The 14,606-nt window shown below is 44.0% G+C and overlaps 1 protein-coding gene across 2 annotated transcripts in view; it reads left to right on the plus strand.

Annotated features, from left to right (window-relative positions):
• Positions 1-14,606, plus strand: part of LOC117349026 (protein clarinet-like) — a 404,996-nt gene that overhangs the window by 45,714 nt on the left and 344,676 nt on the right. The window lies entirely within an intron of this gene.

Raw genomic sequence — 14,606 nt, forward strand, 5'->3', positions numbered from 1 at the left:
TGTTAGAGCTCCTTGAGCATGAGCCCCAACCTCCAAACCTTCTCCCAGATTTAAACTTGCCTCCGAGGGAGAGAACACCTCCAACTCCGGGGTTTCCCCACCCCTGGGAGAACTGGTAATCTGAGGTTGTTGGGGCGGCGCCCTTGCATCGGGGCTTTCATGCTCTGGAGGAACAGCTATGGGTTCGCCTCCCTGTGTCCTCAGCGGGCCGCCTTCCGACGCTCGAGAAACCTCCTGCACTCACCTCAAAAGCTGTTCGATATTGCCCAGAGAGGGAACCTCGGGAGGCCGCGAGACAGCAGCAGCGCTCCGTCCTCTTCTCTTGGGTATAATTGTAAGTAATCACAAACCCTTTTCAGGGTTCAATTGTAAAGAAATTCTTGATTTGTGAACAAGCCTGACGCGAGCAGCTCAGCGCGTCTGACTTGAAGCAGCCATCTTGGTTCCGTTGTCACACTGTTTTTTCACCTTTAGATCTTCGGACACTATCACCCCAAGGTCCCTCTCCCTGTCCGTGCATATCAGCTTCTCACCTCCCAGCATATACGGGATGAGCATCTCTCCTGCTACATCACAATATGATTTTTTAGCAGTCTCTGACACTGCCATGCTGGGGTTTGAAACAGTGGAGTCACTGTACTGGCTTGGCAATTTTTAAGAATCCATCGGAGGGCTCATTTCAATGTTGAAGAGCCCATTTGCATATCATTATTGGAGACTGCTAGAAACCTTGCTAAAGACAGAGATAATCTGGTTTGATAATCCGCCACTAAAATGCGTGCAGGCTAAACCTTCAGAAAACAGTTTAGCAATGACGTTAAAGTTTTGAGAATCTGGGCCTGAGTACTGACCTCTCACTAGCTGGGAGATAATCAAACATGTGGCACTCAGTGCAAAAGACTGAATAGCCTCCATCTCACTACTAGACTGCTGCCTGCATCTTAATATTGGTGATTTCTTTCTTAAATTGCAAAGGGAGTGGAAATATGTACAATATGGTCCCCTAAGATTATTAGTTATATATAAGTTATGGTAATATTTAGTTTTTATTATTATTGTTTTGTAATGTTATTGGTAAGTTCACCTCTAAGGATCTAGTAGTTGTATTTCTAAGTACTACCGGTATACAAGACCTATACTGTGGCCAAGGCGGAAGACTTGAAATGGTTTGCTGAGAACTTGCCGACCCCATAGGGGGACTGCACTAGTCATGGGGTTGTTTGTCCTTCATCTTGAATGAAGTTTGAGAGCCTGTTCTATGTGTGCCTGGTGGCTTTTAGTGCCCGGATTTGCCCTTTCTCACAGGTAATCTCATGGAAGACTGGGATGGAAACCATTTGAGGGGCAACAAACTGCACTTGGAGAGGGGTGAGGAGTTAATTAGCTGAGGGGCCATGGCCTATTTTGTACATTGCTTAGTATTCTTGCAAAGCCAGGGCTAGTGACCCCCATATGGATGGGCGCTGAAGACATAGACAAGGCCACCGGTGGACTTGCTCTCTTTCAATGCTGGCGGCTCTATTTACCTGTCTTTTTTGATTCACAGGCTATGTTACTGTTTATGCTTTTATTTTCCATGGTCAAGGGTTTGTTCGAGGGAGGGGGCTGGGGATAGAGATGAGAGCATCTGTGTGACTGCAGTACTTGGAGTTTTGTGGGAGTTTTGTGCGGGTAGTCGGGGTTGCTTGGAGTGTGTAGGGAGATTTGTGGGGGTATGATGGGTGGGGGGTGGGAGAGGGCCTGGGGGGTGATGGTTCTGATTAGTCTCTGAGGGTTGTGGGGGGAGGATTTTTCTGGGACTCTGATATGCACTGTACATTATTGTAAGTGGGCGCTGTACAGGCTTAGCTGGAAGGCCGTTGACAGTGCTCCATACATAGAGCTTTGCTCTTTGACTCTTATTCTTAGGAATTTTGACCCTGGGTGACTAAAATTGACACTTTAAACATAGATGGCTTGCACTCTCCTGTGAAATGCAATAAAGTACTTAATTACTGTAAAAAACTGAATATTGATGTCCCTGCAGGAAACTCACCTCAGTGTTTCTGAACATAACAAGCTAAGGAGAGATTGGGTGGGAGAGTTAGCCTTTGCTTCCTACAATAACAGATAAAGGGAAGTTGCTATTCTTATCCATAAGAGACATCTGTGTGTGTGCTGCACCAACTTATACAAGATCCCGAGGGTCACTACGTGATCTGGGCGGGGGAGTTTCTGGGGAAAAAATTTGTCTTTTGTTCTGTGTATGCTCCCATATACTCTCATAAATTTTTTCTTTACTGGTGGCAGATCTCACCCCATTCTCGGAATACCAGTTGGTATTAAGTGGGGACTTTAATGTTACAGCTGACCCCTTGATTGATTTCAAGCCTCTTAAGCCCAAGGTGAAGGGAAATGAGCATAAAGGGGTGAACTTTGTTGCGAACCAATTGGGCCTTGTGGATGTATGGCACACCCTCCATCCTGATGAGATCGATTTCACTTACTACAGTCATTTAGACTCTTTGTTAATAGCTCCTTCCCTCTCGTCAGGTGAACAACTATTGAAGATGAAGTGATGTCTGACCATCATATGATTTGGATGGAGGTGCCTAACTTACAGGTGTCACACTGGTCTCACACTGGTTGGCACATGAACTCAACTTTATACTTGGACGATGAATTTTGTACTTACCTAGGTCAGCAATGGGATTATTTTTTGATGGAGAATCCTCCTTCAGATGTCATTGAGAGGCAAGCAAAGCGGTAATGAGGGGCAAAATTATAAAGTACACAGCCTGCAAGCGGAAGGAACAGGATAAGGCGCTATTGGAGTTGGCAAGACGCTTGCGGGCTGTCCAGGGAGAAATGTCAAAGCAGGGGTCCAGGGATTCCCAACATCCATATTTAGATCTCAGATGCTAGATCAATTATTTGCTTGCCTAGAGAGCCCTCAGAGACATTCAGATGCATAAATACCAATTGCACAGATGAGGTAATAAAGCTGGAAAGCTGTTAGCGTCCATAGTAAAGCATATAGAATGAAAACACTCTATCACCAGTATATGGACACCTAATGGGTCAGATATTCAACAGAGCATTACCAGATATCCAACAGAGTTTTGTGGATTTTTACCAAGCGTTATATGACCATGGGAGCTGCAATATAGAACAGCGATACTTCTTTTTTTCAGGGGCTCCAGTTTTCCACTTTGGGTCAAGAACAGAGGGATATGTTGAATGTTCCTGTTCAAGGAATGGAAATCCAACGGGCCATAAAAGTGTTGAAACTTGCTAAGGCACCTGGGCCAGATGGGTTAGGCCCGGAATATTATAAGTTTTTATGTGCCAAGTTGGTGCAATCCTTTCAGGCTCTTTGCAATGCCCTGTGCTCTCCGGGGTTACCCCTGCATAGGCTCACTCATGCTATATCGTGGTTCTCCCAAAACCTGGTAGGGCATTTGATCAACAGGGTTCTTATCACCCCATTTCCCTGTTGAACCAAGATATCAAACTATTTGCTGCTATAATGGCTGCAAGACTGGGAAAGATCAAGCTGGTTTTGTGCCTGGGCGCTATTCCTCTGCTAATGTTCTGCATGCACTTTCGGTGTTGCAGGAGCCACAGTTAGGAAAATGCCCTCATTGTCTAGATGTAAGTCTAGATGTAAGTCTAGATGCTGAAAAAGCATTTGACAAGATCTTGTGGGACTACCTGTTTTGGGTGCTGCTGCAATTGAGTATTATGGGGAGTTTTCTGGCTGGGGTTCACTCTTTGTACGATAGACCCACTGCACAAATATTGGTGAATAGAGAGCTTAACTCCTCTTTCACTCTCGCTAGGGGCAAATGGCAGAGATGCCCCCTTTCACCTATGCTCTTTCTTCTCTCCTTGGAGCCTCTGGTGGCTAAAATTAATCAGCAACACTCTTTACAGCAGTGGTCTCAAACTCAAACCCTTTGCATGGCCACATTTTGGATTTGTAGGTACTTGGAGGGCCTCAGAAAAAATAGTTAATGTCTTATTAAAGAAATGACAATTTTGCATGAGGTAAAACTCTTTATAGTTTATAAATCTTTCCTTTTGGCTGTCTTAATAATAATAATAATATTGTAATTGATAGCGAAAGAGACATATGATCAAGAAACTGTTTTATATTACTTTTGTGATTATGATAAAATACTGAGGGCCTCAAAATAGTACCTGGCGGGCTGCATGTGGCCCTCGGGCCGCGAATTTGAGACCACTGCTTTACAGGATATCAAGGTGGGGCCTCAGAAATTCAAATCAACCTTTTTTCAGATGAAATGCTTATATTGGGGGGGGGGATGCGGAGCAGAGGGTTCCTCAGTTGATCACTACTATTCAAAATTCTGGGGCATTCTCTGGCTTACAGATCAACTTTGAGAAATCAGAGGCACTGGTGGAATCCCCTGTGCACAGCCCGGGACGACCCATCCTTCCCGCTGCAGTGGTCCAAGGGGGCGTTAAAGTACTTAGACATATATCTGCACTCTGACTCCAAGGTGGTATACCAAAGAAATAACGTAGACAAACTAGATTCCATTAAGGCATTGTGTCGGAAATGGAAGGACTTCCCTATTTCTTTCTTGGGTAGAATTGCCCTCATCAGAATTGTTCTCCTGCCTAAGCTTTTGTACCTTCTCCAAATAATCCCCCTTTGGATTAAACAGTCTAATGTGCAGGTGTATAAAGGCTTGGAGCAGCATAATAAAAAAAAACTTCTAAGTCCGTTTTGGGCCTAAGTCACTAGTTGCCCAAAGTTGGAAACGTCCAAAGTCCATTCTCGAAAAATATGTCCAAAATATATATTTTTTTGAGAATCGTCTACTTCTATGTCCAGCCGTTTGATCATCCAGACCACTAAGTAGTCTATCTTTATACCCCATTCTCGCCAAAAAATCATTCAAGTGAAAAATGCCTAGAACAAGATCTTTTGTACGTGGGAGGGACCAGCAAAGTGATGGACTGGATACCAAGACATGGCAACATAGTAGTGGGGCACCTTACAGGGCACTGCTGTGAACTTCACAACAAGGGTGCCACATAAACATCTCACCACAACTCCCTTATAGATCACCCCAAAACCTACTAGACCCACCTGTCTACCACCCAAATAGCCCTTATGGCTGCAGGTGGCACCTATATGGCAGTACAGTAAGGTTTTGGTGGGCGCACATGTTTTACCATGAATGCAGTGGTTAGAGTGGCTTATGGGCCTGGGTCCTCCTCTCTATGGTTCAATACCCCCCCCCCCCCCAGACTACATAAGACACCTCTGTGCAGCTCTACTAGGCTTTCCTATGCCGGATGCTGATGTTGAGGCAGGTATGTACTTTTTTCTTCCAATTTTTATGGTGGTGATGGTAGGGAGTCAGTGATCACTGGGGGAGTATGTGTGTGGGTCTTTACTTTGTCCCTGCAGTGATTATCTGGCCACTTTTGATACCTTCTGGGCACTTATACCTGTTTTTAAATTGTCTAAGTCACAACGAATAAGTTCCAGGAAGTCTCGTTAAACTTTCGATTATCACCGCAGGATGACTAAGTCTAGGTTGGCCTACCTCCCGCCCTGACCACTCCTTCAAAAATGCCACTTTTCACTCTGGGTGTACAGCAACAGGGAAAAGGCCTAAGCTGCTTTTAGATATGTCTAAAATCCATTTCGATTATCGGCACTTGGACAACCTGTCTTTTTGATCGTCCAAGTGCCGATTTAGGCGGGTTTTTAGATGTATTTCTGTTTCGATTATGAACCTCCTAGTTTCCTCTTTTATATGGTTTTCTAAGCAGGCGAGAATAGGCTATTATAAACTGACTTGAGTCCGGGATTGCGGTGGAACAAATCTGGATTTGTGCCTTTATAATGCGGCTGCCCTTTTGCGATGGGTGCATGAAATCTATTTAGGGGAGTCGAGATTTGCACCAGCTGAGTTTTGGAATCTGTATTTAATACTCTGAGGAGTGAAGCTGGTCCTTGCGTTTTGTTGATCTGGTTGTTGCGGAGTGCTTGGTGCTGGTAAATGGCCAGTTGGATTTTAGCTGGGAGGGATTCCTGATGGGCTCTCACCAGTTACTGGATAGAGATCTCCCTGCTCTGAGGTGGCAGCACTATACTGAATCGTTTAGTATGTTATTGTTAGTGGGTATCCATGGCCGTATTTTGCTGTTGTAACTTCTGCTGTTCTGATTTTGTGCTTATTGTTGTATGCTGTTGTTGCTGCTGATGTTCTTCTTTTGTGCTTATATACTGTATGGCAGCTTGTTTTTTCTCTACAATGCTTCTTCAATAAACATTTTTTTTTTTTTTAAGAACTGCACTCAGTATTTGAGGTGCGGCCTTAACATAGAGCGATACAAGAGCATTATAACATTTTCATCTTTGTTTTTCATTCCTTTCCTGATAATTCCTAACATTCTATTTGCTTTCTTAGCAGCTGCTGCACATTGAGCTGAGGATTTCAACGTCTCCTCAACAATGACACCTAGAACCCAGCATTATGTACCCATAGTTCGGATTCCTCTTTCCCATATGCCTCACTTTGTACTTGCTCACATTAAATGTCATCTGCCATTTTATTTGCCCAGTCTGCCAAGGTCCTCTTGCAATTTTTCACAGTTCTTCTGCAATTTAACTACTTTGAACAATTCTGTATCATTAGCAAATTTAATTATCTCACTAGTTATTCCCATCTCTAGATCATTGATTAATAAGCAGCACGGACCCCTGGGGAATCTCACTATTTAAACAAATATATACCACCTTTGAAAAAATCAATGTATATGTCACCCTTCTTATACAAGAAGTTGTTTATATCATTGTTGACTCACAACTCATAAACAAAATAGTTATTTAAACAGAAATAATTTGTGAGGATTTTCTAAAGAAGTAGGAAAAGCCTCAGACTCCTGCTGCTACTATTTAGCATAAAACCAGGCTTACCAACAGAGCTACCACATTGGCATAAAAAACCACCTCCTCCATCCATTCCTCCAAATTATTTTAAACTACTTAATTATTTAATTTTTTTATTTTTATTTTTGTAACATTGATGGTTTAACCTTTCACACTGGCAAAAATCCGATCGCAGTACGAACACATTAGCAGGCGATTTCATAGTCGTACCCTGATACAGTCCGCACATTTAAAGTTTATATCAGATGTCTGGCTCTCAATGTTAGAGAGGCTTGATCTTTAAAGTAAGATTCACAACAATAAAATTAAATAATTAAGTAGTTTAACTGAATTTGGAGGAATGGATGGAGGAGGTAGTTTTTTATGCAGATGAGGTGGTTAGCCTGGTTGTATGCTAAATTGCAGCAGCAAGAGTCTGAGGCTTTGCCTCCTTCTTTAGAAAATCCTCACAAATTATTTCTGTTTAAAGAACTATTTTGTTTATGAGTTATGAGCCAACAATGATATAAACAACTTCTTATATAAGAAGGGTGACATATACATTTATTTTTTTTCAAGGGTGGTAGATATTTGATTATTTCTAACCTTTGAATTTGTGAATTAGGAACCTCACTGTTTACTCTTCTCCATTGAAAATATTGACCATTTAAACCTACTCTCTGTTTTCTGTCTTTCAACCTGTTCTTAATTCATAATAGGACATTACCTCCTATCCCATGACTTCCTAATTTCCTGGAAGGCAGAATACTGGAACTAGAAGCACTTTGAGCAGTGGAGGAGGAGGCCAGAGAGGCATAAAACTTCAAGATAGAGGAAATCATTGAGGAAGAAGTCCGGGAGTTAAGAACATAAGAAGTTGCCCCCGCTGAGTCAGACCAGAGGTCCATCTTGCTCAGCGGTCCCTGATTAATTTTGTAACTTACCTCTAATCCCATCCCTTTACTCTTATCTGTACCCCTCAATCCCTTTGTCTTCCAAGTACCTATCCAAAGCTTCTTTGAACCCCTGTAGCGTGCTCTTGTTTATCACATCCTCTGGTAGCGCGTTCCATGTATCCACCACCCTCTGTGTGAAAAAAAACTTCCTGGCATTTGTTCTAAACCTCTCCCCTTTCAATTTCTCTGAGTGCCCCCTTGTACTTCTTGATCCCCTTAATTTGAAAAATCTGTCCCTGTCTATTTTTTCTATGCCCTTCATGATCTTGAAGGTTTCTATCATGTCTCCTCTAAGTCTCCGCTTTTCCAGGGAGAAAAGCCCTAGCTTTTTCAGTCTGTCAATATATGAAAGGTCCTCCATGCCCTTTATTAGCTTAGTTGCTCTTCTCTGGACCCTCTCAAGTACCTCCATGTCTTTCTTGAGGTACGGCGACCAGAACTGAACACAGTACTCCAGGTGCGGGTGCACCATAGCACGATACAGTGGCAGGATGACTTCCTTTGTCCTGGTCGTGATACCCTTCTTCATGATACCCAACATTCTGTTTGCTTTCCTTGAGGCCGTGGCACACTGCGCCGACACCTTCAATGTTGTGTCTACCATCACTCCCAGGTCTCTTTCAAGGTCGCTCACCCCTAGCGCTGATCCCCCCATTTTGTAAGTGAACATCGGGGTTTTTTTCCCTAATTGCATGACCTTGCATTTCCCTATGTTGAAACTGATTTGCCACTTTTTGGCCCATTTTTCCAGTGTTGTCAGATCTTTTTGGAGATCTTCGCAGTCCTCCATGTTATTGACCTTGCAATATAGTTTGGTGTCATCCGCAAATTTAATAACCTCACATTTTGTTCCTGCCTCCAGGTCGTTAATGAATATATTGAATAGGAGCGGTCCCAGCACCGACCCCTGTGGAACTCCGCTCGTGACCCATTGCCAGTCTGAAGGGACATTACAATGTTGTGCATTGTAATGTCCCTTTACTCCAACCCTCTGTTTCCTGTCTGCCAGCCAGTTTTTGATCCATCGGTGGACCTCCCCTTGCACCCCATGGTTCCATAGCTTCCTTAGTAGTCTTTTGTGTGGCACCTTGTCGAAGGCTTTTTGGAAGTCAAGGTAAATGATATCTATGGATTCCCCTTTATCCACCTGGCTGGTTACCCCCTCAAAGAAGTATAATAAGTTTGTGAGGCATGACCTGCCCTTGCAGAAGCCATGCTGGCTCGACTTTAGCTGCCCATAGTTGTCAATGTGTTCCCAGATGCTGTCTTTAATCAGTGCTTCCATCATCTTTCCCGGGACCGAGGTCAAGCTCACCGGCCTGTAGTTTCCTGGGTCTCCCCTTGAGCCTTTCTTGAAGATGGGCGTGACATTTGCTATTTTCCAGTCTTCCGGAATCTCTCCAGTTTTTAGGGATAAGTTGCATATTTGTCGAAGTGGCTCAGTTATTTCGTTCCTTAGTTCCTTGAGTACCCTTGAGTGAATGCCATCCGGACCTGGCGATTTGTCACTCATTAGCCTGTCTATCTGCCTGAGGACATCCACCTTGCTCACCTCTAGCTGGACCAGATTTTCATCCTGCTCTCCTTTTACGATCTCCTCGGGCTCCGGAATGTTGGTTGTGTCCTCCCTCGTGAAAACTGACATGAAGAACTTATTTAGCCTGTCAGCTATCTCCTTTTCCTCTTTTACCACTCCCTTTCTGTCCCCATCATCCAAGGGTCCCACTTCCTCCCTTGCTGGTTGCTTCCCCTTAACGTACCTGAAGAATGATTTGAAGTTTGTTGCTTCCCCTGCCAGTCTCTCTTCAAATTCTTTTTTTGGCTTTCCTAACCACTCGATGACACTCCTTTTGGTGTTTTCTGTGTTCCTTTTGGTTCTCCTCTGTTTTGTCCTTTTTCCATTTTTTGAATGATGCTTTCTTGTCACTTATCGCCTTTTTCACTGCATGGGTTTTTTGTTCTATTTTTTTTGCACCCATTCCTGTACTTGGGGATGCACAGGTTCTGTGCTTCATGCACTGTGCCCTTGAGTATGGTCCAGGCATTTTCTACGGACTCCATCTTCCTTGCGCTGTCGTTGAGTTTCTTTCCCACCATTTTCCTCATGGCATCATAATTCCCTTTTTTGAAGTTAAGTGCAGTCGTTGTAGTTCTTTTCACCTTTGATGATCCAATTTCTAGCCTGTACTGGATCGTGTTGTGATCACTGTTTCCTAGTGGGGCTAGTACCGCCACCTCCTTAGCGGGTCCTCCTAGTCCGTTGAGGATTAGGTCAAGAGTGGCATCACCCCGTGTTGGTTCCGTGACCAGCTGTTCCATGAAACAATCCCTCGTGACCTCCAGGAATTTGGTCTCCCTCATGCAGTTTGAGTGCCCAATACTCCAGTTTATTCCTGGATAGTTGAAGTCTCCCATCACCACCACACTTCCGCTTTTGCATACCTGCCTCAGTTCAGCCTCCAGATCCTGGTCGATTTCTTCCGTTTGTCCAGGTGGGTGATAGTACAGACCCAATTTTATGTCTGCTCCAGTTCCTCCTGGTAGCTTAACCCATAGTGATTCCAAGTCGTCCACCCTTACTGTTGTTTCCATCCTGGTTGAAGGTATGGAATCTTTTATATATAGCGCTATTCCTCCACCCTTTTTGTGTGACCTATCTCTCCTGTAGAGTTTGAATCCTGGTAAAGCCACATCCCATTCATTGTCATCAGTCCACCACGTTTCTGTGACTCCAATTATGTCTAGGCCCTTTTTGCTGGCTAGGATTTCCAGCTCTCCCATTTTAGCCCTTAGGCTCCTAGCATTAGTGTATAGGCAAAGTAAGTCCCGTTTGTTCGCCTTTTTTGCTGTTTTTCCTCGTGGTTTGGCGCTCCTGGCCCCCTCGTGAGTTGCCAGACCCCAAGCCTCGTCTCAGTCATCCTCCTCCTGTGGTGTGTCTGTTTTGTCCTCAGCCTGTTCCCCTGTTAGAGAAGTTCATCGAGGCAGCATACAGGGAGGCTGTGGAAAATCACAAACAACAGTGTAACAGCCAGGATACACCTACAGTGAGTGAGGATCACCTGGAGGACAACCACAAGGAAGAAATAGGTGACACAGCAGCGAGACCTGGAAACATCGGAGGGAACCCACAGGAAGACTAGTCCAGTGCAAGCCAATGCCAGGATGAGGGAAGATGGAAGTGCGCAGAGAACACGGACTTACGGCTGGAGAAATGGACATACACCAGGGACACAGACCTGTGGCTAGAGAGACAAGAGAAGATAGGACAGCAATCATCATGGGGGACTCCTTCATCAGACAAGTCAATAGCCACATAGCGGGAGAAAGACAGGATTGGCTGGTGACCTGCCTACCAGGAGCCAAGATAGAAGACATAGTGAGCCACATTGACAGGATCATTGACAGTGTGGAAGAGGAAGATACGGCAATGGTGATCCACGTGGGGACAAACAACGTGAGCAACAGGAACTACAGCAAGGAAGCGCTGAAAGACCAGTTCCGGATGCTAAGAGGGAAGCTGAAGACCAAAACACTGAGGGTAGTGTTCTCAGAGATCCTGCTGGTACCCAGGGCTGATGAGAAGAGGCATACAGAGCTGCAAGCAGTCAACGCATGGATGAGGTGCTGGTGTGAGGAAGAAGGATTCCATTTTGTGCACAACTGGACGACGTTCTCGGGGAAGAGCAAGCTAAACAGGAAGGATGAACTCCACCTCAGCGGAGAAAGAATGAGGCCACTTGCAAGCAACATCAAGTGAGAAATTGAGAAGTTTTTAAACTAGGAAGAAGGGGAAAGCCGACAGTCAACCAAGAGTCGATGGTTCGGGAAACGGTAGACCCAGAGGATACCATGCAGAAAGATTACGGGGAAGACTACCGGATAATAGGCAAGACAGAAATCCTGATGGATCGAAAGGGACACAAGAAGGAAGGAAATGCAAGAAAGTAACAGGCTGCAAACTCAAGAGTATGTATACAAATGCAAGGAGCCTAAGGAATAAGATGGGGGACTTGGAAGCTATTGCACAAAAAGATAACCTTGACATCATTATCATCACGGAAACATGGAAAGAGGAAAACCGGGATACAAGCTATACCACAGACACAGAGTAGATCAAAAAGGTGGGGGTATTGCCCTATACATCAAAGAGGGAATTGAGTCTACTGGCGAGAACACGCCGGAAACGAAAAATAAGGTAGAGTCTCTATGGGCCAAAATTCTGGGAACGGAAATGAAGATCGGCATCTACTACTGATCCCCAGGGCTGTCCGAAGAAACTGATGGAGAAATGACGGACGAGATAAAACGTAGTTATCATGGGCGATTTCAATTATTCGGGGATAGACTGGAACTTAGGCACCTCCGGCTGCAGTAGGGAGACCAAGTTCCTGGATGCTGTAGGCACTTGCTTCCTGGAACAACTTGTCAAGAAAAATACGAGAGGAAATGCAATTCTGGACTTAATTCTAAATGGACTATGAGGACCGGCGCAAGTTGTAGAAGTAGAAGGGACGCTGGAAAGCAGTGATCACAATATGATCCACTTCAGCCTAGACACAAGGAGAAAACATCGATCCAGAACGATGGCCACAGTACTGAACTTCCGAAAAGGGAATTACGAAGGGATGAGACTCATGGTGGGGAAGAAGATTAAGAAGAGGATAAGCACTCAAAAAATGCTAGAGCAAGCATGGTCCCTTTTTAAGGACACAGTCACAGAGGCGCAAAATCTATATATACCGCGTACAAATGTAAGGAAGTTCTTCTTCACCCAGAGAATGGTAGAAAACTGGAACGCTCTTCCGGAGGCTCTTATAGGGGAAAGCACCCTCCAGGGATTCAAGACAAAGTTAGACAAGTTCCTGCTGAATCAGAACGTTTGCAGGAAAGGCTGGACTCAGTTAGGGCCTCAGCCTTTGACCTAAGGGCTGCCGCGGGAGCTGACTGCTGGGCATGATGGACCACTGGTCTGACCCAGCAACGACAATTCTTATGTTCTTATGAAGTACTTTGTCAAATGCCTTTTGAAAATCCAAATATACAATATCAACTGGTTCATCTTTATCCACATATTCATTCACCCCTTCAAAGAAATGAAGTAGATTGGTGAGGCAAAATTTCCCTTGACTAAATCCATGTTGGCTTTCTCTCATTAATCCATGCTTATGTATATGTTCTGTTATTTTGTTCTTTATAATAGTCTCTACCATTTTGCCTGGCACCAATATCAGACTCGCCAGTGTATAATTTCCTGTATCACTTCTGAAATGCTTCACATACTACAACTTCTAATATATAAAACTGCAGGGAAGACTGATTCTTTTGTTTCCCACTAGGTCTCCTTCTCTTGGGAAATCATACAATTTGAACAAGGTTCTGGTGTCATTGTAGATAATACGATGAAACCTTCCACCCAATGTGTGGCGTGCGGCCAAAAAAGCAAAGAAGATGCTAGGAATTATTAAAAAAGGGATAGTTAACAAAACTAAGAATGTTATAATGTCTCTGCATCACTCCATGGTGTGACCTCACCTGGAGTATTGCGTTCAATTCTAGTCTCCTTATTTCAAGAAAAATATAGCGGCACTAGAGAAGGTTCAAAGAAGAGCGACCAAGTTGATAAAGGGGATGGAACTCCTACCGTATAAGGAAAGACTGAAAAGGTTAAGGCGCTTCAAGTTGGAAAAGAGATGATTGAGGGGAGATACGATTCAAGTCTACAAAATCCTGAGTGGAGTAGAATGGGTACAAGTGGATTGATTTTTCAGTCCATCAAAAATTACAGAGACTAGGGAATACTCAATGAAGTTACAGGGAAATACTTTTAAAATCAATAGGAGGAAATATTTTTTCACTCAGAGAATAGTTAAGCTCTGGAACGCATTGCCAGAGGTTGTGGTAAGAGCAGATAGTGTAGCTGGTTTTAAGAAGGGTTTGGACAATTTCCTGGAGGAAAAGTCCATAGTCTGTTATTGAGAAAGACACAGGGTAAGCCACTGCAGAACCACCTTGCCATGATAAAAAACTGTAAAGGGTGGATCTGCTACTAATGCTTATAACTCACTGACCCTCCTAGTAGAGGTGAGAGCAATAAGGAAGACCTGTGGCTATTGGTTCAAATGAGGACATAATCAAACTGGAAAGGATTATATTAAGGTCCCAGACGACAGGTGAAGACTTGAGAGGTGGTTTCACATTGAAAAGTCCTGTCATGAAAGGATGAGCAGTAAGAGGTTTACCCTCGACTGGCGAGTGAAAAGCTGTAAGGGCACTGAGATGGACTCTGACAGATGTAGATTAGAGGCCAGAAATATACAGAAGAAGCAGATAATCCAACATCAGATCTACTGATAATGAAGTTGGATCATGATGATGAAGAAGAAGTCACCATGAAGAGAACCTAGTCCACTTTTGTTGATAACATAGCTGAGTGGCTGGTTTTCTGGATGCATCAAGAATTTTACGAATTGGCTGAGAAAGATACAATTGTAGATTCAGCCTGAGAGAAACCAAGCAGTCAGGTGTAGTGATTGCAGGTTGGATGTAGAAGTGATTCCTGATTCTTAGTAAGCAGAGCAGGAAAAACTGGAAGAGAAATGGGCTCCCTGGAACTGAAATGAAGTAGAAAGGAGAACTAATGTTGCCAGGGCCACCGTGAAGCAAAGAGAATCATGGTGGCTGGTTTTCTCTTGAGTTTGAACAGAATTGTCAACATGAGAGGAAATGGAGGGAATGCTTACAGAAAACCAGACCCA

The sequence above is a fragment of the Geotrypetes seraphini genome, chromosome 1 (genome assembly GCF_902459505.1).
Source record: "Geotrypetes seraphini chromosome 1, aGeoSer1.1, whole genome shotgun sequence".
NCBI lineage: Eukaryota > Metazoa > Chordata > Amphibia > Gymnophiona > Dermophiidae > Geotrypetes > Geotrypetes seraphini.